The following is a 6,000-nucleotide window of genomic DNA, read 5'->3' on the forward strand; positions in this document are numbered from 1 at the left end:
CCCGAGTTTTATAAACTGCTTTTGGTTAAGTTGCGCATCTAATTATCTTTCTAAAATATTTGAAGAAATATTTTAGCCTTTAGCCAAACCCGTGTACACCTTGTTTTTAGAACTCGACAAAATCTATTTCAACATGAACTTGCATTAAAGCAAAGCCACAATTATGCTTTTATTACTCTCTTGAAGGATGTTGTTAATTAACCTTTCTTTTAGATTGCGAAGTGGTTTTTATGCAAGTTTCGGTTCCTTTATGAACAATGTATTTGGAAGTACTTTTAATCGTGCTCTTGAGTTTTGTGAGCTTTGTCTTGGGTTTGAAATATTCTTTTCTGTAAACCTCATGCTTCCTCGACTCAGCTTGAGTTTGTTTCAAACTGATGCGTTGGTTTTCTTCTTATTGATCCTATTGAACTTCTTTGATCTAAGGGTTATCTTTGAAGTTGTCAATTGAATTATGTCTAGCAAACTTTATTGCTTGAACATCCTTGTTTATCTGGGATTGGATATATTCTTTCAAATCTATGACTATTGTCTTTGACATCCGTCTCTCCTTTCTAAGATCTCATATTCTTCTGAGTAGACTCGAGAATGGTTTTGATATCACGTGTGACTTGTAGACGTAGTAACGCGATACGTTAGTTCTTTAAGATGTGATGTGTATACGGAAGTTGAAGCGGTAGGTGTGCAACGTATGAGTTGTGGGCATTTTGTTCCTTGCGAACGGGTTTGTGATTGTCAGGCTTGTGATCAAATTTGGGGTTTGTAAGGTGCTTGATGGAATTGGAAAGTTGAAACCTTGAGGTTGATATAAGATTAGTGTGCGGAGATTGAGCACATCGTTTTAACTCCATCCTGTTTGATAGCCTTTGATGCCTTGCCCCACTATCACATGATTGACCCATGTTAGCTTTTGCATTGAGCCGATCTTGTAACTTTTGCTTTGCAATCACACTCCTACCTTTACATCCTTATGCTTATGACAATCAAAGTATTTGAAAATCGTATATATGATTATATTTTGAGATATTTTTGCTTCTTCCTTAAATGTGTTCAAGGGTGAACTGTTATGGAACTTCTTTCGTTTTGTATCAATTTTCGAGGGCGAAAATTTTTATAAGGTGGGTAGGATGTAAGACCCGGAGCTTTTGAAAAAGTCTTATTATGATCAAGTCTCAAAATCATATGGTTATTTATAGCCTTAATTTCAGAAATTATTTTATTAAAGATAATTAAGGCAAGTTTTGATTTATTGGATTTGAGATAAGTTATGGTTATTATCCAATTTTATAATTATTGGATTATTTTCTATATTTAAAGTATAAGGTTGATAGTTATGAAATAATAAGGATTTTATATGAATTGGATTAGATAAGTAATATTTTAAATATTATTACTGCTATTTTGGAAAATGAAGAAATTAAGCATATTATTTCTAATTTTAGATTTGGGCATCTTATTGAAAATAATTTGTGAAATTGATAAGCAAATAGTATTTTCTATGTACAAATAATGTTGGATTTAATCTGGGTTTCAATTACTATATTATTCCCAATTTTAAGTGAAATTACTAAAATGCCCATACCCTTAACCCTAATTTTTGAAAATGAAGCCCTAACCCTAAAACCCTAACCCATGACCCGGTAACCCATTTTCTCCCAAGACCCAGCCATAGCACCCACAATGTGCCCTCATCAGCAGCAGTAGCATGCGTTGCTTTCCTTTCTTCTTGAACGAAACAGAAGGAATGGCAGAGGGAAGTGGAAGAAGAGAGATGTTTGCCGGCGCCACTAAGTCTCGCCACCACCGCCGATGCCTCCGAGTGAGACGCCGAGCTGCTACACGCGGGGAAGCGTCCTGCCACCGCGTCCTGCCCAGTTGAGGTCGCCACCGTTGTTCGCGGGCCGACTCTGTCACAAATCGGGGCTGAGGCGAGAGGGGAAGAGACTGACGGAAAGGCCTTGCGAGGAGGGTCCACGCCGTGCCGCCGCCTCTGTTCGTCACACCGTCACTCCTAGCCGCGCCGTCGCCAGTCGCGCGAGAGAGAGACGCGCCGTGAGGAGGGTAGCCACCGCGCTCAGCCGCCATCACTTCCTGCCACCATCGAAGCTCGCGTCACTGTCACTCATGGCCGTCACTCCTACTGTGCTCCATTCGGATTCTGGGTTGAGCGCGCCGCTGTTGCCGTTGGAAGCCGCTGCTGACGCCGGGTTGCTATGGTGGTTGCTGTCCTTGTCAGTAGCGGGAAAGGATGAGACGCGATGATGGTGGGTGGTTCCCCGCCCTTGCTGCCGTGCCATCAAAATCTGCTGCCATGGCTGCCGGAGCTCCGGGCTGAGTTTCTACCACTTGAGACCCTGCTGCCACCGTGTTCCACTGCCGGTAAGTTCTTTGAGTTTGGTTTCTGTTCTGTTGGAATTTCGGAAAGGTTGTTAACGCCGCGTGGTTGTTACAGTTACCGTCACCGGGGTTTTTGCTCGCGATTGTCACTTGGGGTTACTGACGGAGCCACTGCCGGGTTGATAGGGAGCTGCGACTGCTTCGTTTTGTGATTTCAGTGAGTATTTTGATTTTTGAAAGCCCTGCGTTAGTGCTCTGTTTCGTGTAATAAAGTATTTGCGATGTTAATGGTTTTAGGAGTTAGAATCCGGTTTGCTTATGCCGCTTGTAGCGGTTTCTGCTTTCGAGAGAGCAAGCCGAGTCGGGTTCTGATTGTCGGTGATTTCGGGCAGAGCGAAAAGAGTTCAGTTGACACGCTTGGGTTAAGTTTTTCTTGCTGAGGTAGGGGCGCTTTCCAAAAACTATAGTTTATTATTGGAATTATTACATATGGGTACTGATGTGAGATATTGTGTACTTGGTGATTGTATCTGCCTTATGTATCAATTGATTGACTCGAATGACTATGGATGTTGGTTTGGCTGAATTGTTGTGTGGCTTGTGAAATGTAATGTTTGAAGTTGATTCTTTAAATATTTGAAATGAGTTTAATCCGTTGAGGATTGGTTTGAATTGAGTCAATTATTTTGATGATGTGAAAGATAGAATGCTCTTGAAATTCAGCCTGGGTTGCTTTAATTGCTCTGGCTTTGATAAATGATTTATTGCTGAACCGATTCTTTAAAGCTTTATAAATGAGTTAAATCGGTTGATATTGAGTTGATTTTTGAAATGGCTTCCTTGAGATATGCCACTGAGGCGACTGTTGGATTTAGCTTGCTTTTGAATTGATTTCTTGTTTTGAGCTGTTGAAAAGGAATGAGAAACGGTTTAGTTGGGACCCGAACCGGGTGGCAAAAGTCCAAGTTTTAGGGGAGGTGCTGCCGAAATTTCTATAGAATCCGAGTCCTTATTTAAAATGTTAATTGGGGAATTTTAAGTTTAATGCCTTTCCTATCTATTTTGCGGATTGTGAAATTATGGCTTTTTTTATTACCTTTACTTAGAACAATTAAGAAAGCAATGAAGTTATGCGTTGAAAGAATTATTGAAAAGAGAATCATGATTTCTCCTTATTTTCCAAGAAGAACAGTATGTCTTTGGGTACAAGTCATTCGAAAGAGAATTTTGCTTTGAGGCTGTTTTAAAAGGTAAAACGGGTTTATGTTTTTCTCTATTAAACACAAAGATTGTCCCTTGGGAGAGTTTTCGTGATTTTAAAAGGAATTGGATTTCGAGTGATGAGCCTCATTATTTTGACGTTTTAAATAAGATTCAAAGTATCTTTTGAACTCTAGTTTAATACAACAAAAAGGATTCTCTTATCAGTTTGAAACGCTTCAGATTTAATTATGGAATTGAAGCCGGTTTTGTTTAAGTAAAGGAAATGGTTTTGAAAGAAGTAAAGATTACGTGACTCGGTTTGGCTTAGATCCCATTTTCTTACTCAAATCAGAAAGCCAATGTTTTAATGATTTTAAATGAATTTGGTGAAATGAGATATGTTATTCTCCCCTAAAGACTTGGGACTCTGCCGAGAAACTTTTGTTATAAAATCCCATTGTTGGATGGGTGATTTTGAATATCTCAAAGAGGCTTTTAACTTGCCATGATTATGGAAGTTTTGGAAAGAGGATGCCGAGAGTGGCATTGTTTTGAAAGGAGAATTTACCTTGAGTAAAAGTGGCTTATGAGCCTGAGATGATTTGAGAAATGAGATCTTTAAAGCCAAGGCTGAAAAGAGTTGAAACTTGATTTCAAAGTGAAATGAGTTGAGAAAATGATTTATGGCTTAAATGCCGATTTCATGAATTTGATGATTTTGAATGTGGAAGTGCTGTTTTATTGAGAGCCGGAATGGCTGTGTATGTTTATACATATTGATTGGTTCTGGATTGAACCGTGAGCCGGAATGGCTGTGTATGATATGAATATTGGCTGGTTCTAGAATGAACCGTGAGCCGGATGGCTGAGATGGATGTTGATCCATGGATGAGATTGATTGCATGTTTATGCTAAATCATTGATAAATGTGAATGTTGCACTTCCACTATCTGAGATACGAGTTCCCTGGGTAGTAGCAGTGGCTAGCCACCACGTGCTCCAGGTTGAGACTTGATACTCTGTTGACCCTATGTCGTAAGTGTGGCCGGGCACTGTGAAAGCCCCGGATGAGCTCGCCCCCGTAAATATTCACCAGTGAGGGTGATGGATATGGATCATGATTATGATCAAGTTTATGATGAGTATAACTCGAGTTGGGGATGCGCGACAGAGGGACAGTCCAATGGTTAGCTACCAGGACTTGTCGGGTTGGCTCTATAACCGACAGATGATATCATCAGCCACTAGGGACAGGCATGCATCATATGCATTTATGTGACATTGTTTGGGTGTGCATATTATACTTGGTTTGCCTATGTGATTAATTGCTAATTGTTCTACTTGTAATAACTGTTTGTTTGTGTTTGCATCTTCCTATTTGTGTTTGCTACTGGGACTCTGTTGGACTGTGGTGATTGGTTGATGGTTGGATTGTTTGGGCCTAGGGCCGTGGTTGGAATGAGATGAACCGATGGTTGATTTTGGTTTTGTGTTTCTGGTTTGGAATAAAATATGAAAGGCTATTTTGGTTCAGCATAGATAAACCGTTTTGAAAGGCTTTTGAGTTTTTGAGAATTGAACTGTTCCTCTTTCAGAAAAGATTTTCGATTCCTCTTTTATTGTAAACCGTTGTTTTTGAAAAGAGGCATAAGACGGTTATTAATCACTGGTACGGTTTATCTTCATGTATCCTATTACAGTAATTCCCAAAAACCCTCTACTGAGAACCCTTTCGAGGATGATGTTCTCACCCCCCTACATTTTTCCCCTTTCAGGATATGGGCGCAGAAGTTACGAAGAGTTTATTTAGTTATTGATATGTTCTGTATTGATATAGATTATTTATTGTACCCTCGCCTTTATCTTGATATATTCTGTGAGAGGGATAGGGATTGTGTTGGTTAATGCTTGTAAATATATATATATGTATATATGGATGTACTCTTTATGAGTTTTGTAAGTTGTATGGTATTTATGGATGTACGTTATTGAATGAAAGAATTTTTTGGGAGCGGTATTGCGGTTAAAGTTTTAAACAGGCTCATATTTTAGTATTAAATAGCATAAGTGTCGTCGTAATGTCCGAGCTATCAGAGTCGCGCAGCCGGAAGTGTGAGCTTTGGTAGTTAGGGTGTTACATCTGACACCAAAGTTGCGTAAAGCACCTATATACTCCATAACTACATCCTATATCATTCTCTCTTTCATATCTAAATTAAAAAGTGGATCTTAATTATTAGGCTAATTATATATACAAGACTCTAAAATAAAAGTTCGGTTTATTTAAGGGATGTTTGGTATAAGAAATTTGATTCTTTTATTATTAACTTTAATTTGGATACAACATACTTATTAGTTTAGATCATTGTACTTATTATAAGAGGTCTAATAATAATAATTTTACTATTTTGCTATCATATGTAAATGACATGTTAGTAATAGACCCCAACAAAGATCAAA

The 6,000-nt window shown here is 38.8% G+C and overlaps 1 long non-coding RNA gene across 1 annotated transcript; it reads left to right on the forward strand.

The window, feature by feature from the left end:
• Nucleotides 1–2,475: 2,475 nt before the first annotated feature.
• On the forward strand, nucleotides 2,476–5,444 carry LOC114926043 (uncharacterized). Its single transcript, XR_003816188.2, has 3 exons — nucleotides 2,476–2,554; nucleotides 2,635–2,778; nucleotides 5,316–5,444. It is a non-coding gene; the product is annotated as an uncharacterized lncRNA (long non-coding RNA).
• The last annotated feature ends 556 nt before the right edge of the window (nucleotides 5,445–6,000 follow it).

This window comes from Arachis hypogaea, chromosome 20 (genome assembly GCF_003086295.3).
Source record: "Arachis hypogaea cultivar Tifrunner chromosome 20, arahy.Tifrunner.gnm2.J5K5, whole genome shotgun sequence".
Classification (NCBI taxonomy): domain Eukaryota; kingdom Viridiplantae; phylum Streptophyta; class Magnoliopsida; order Fabales; family Fabaceae; genus Arachis; species Arachis hypogaea.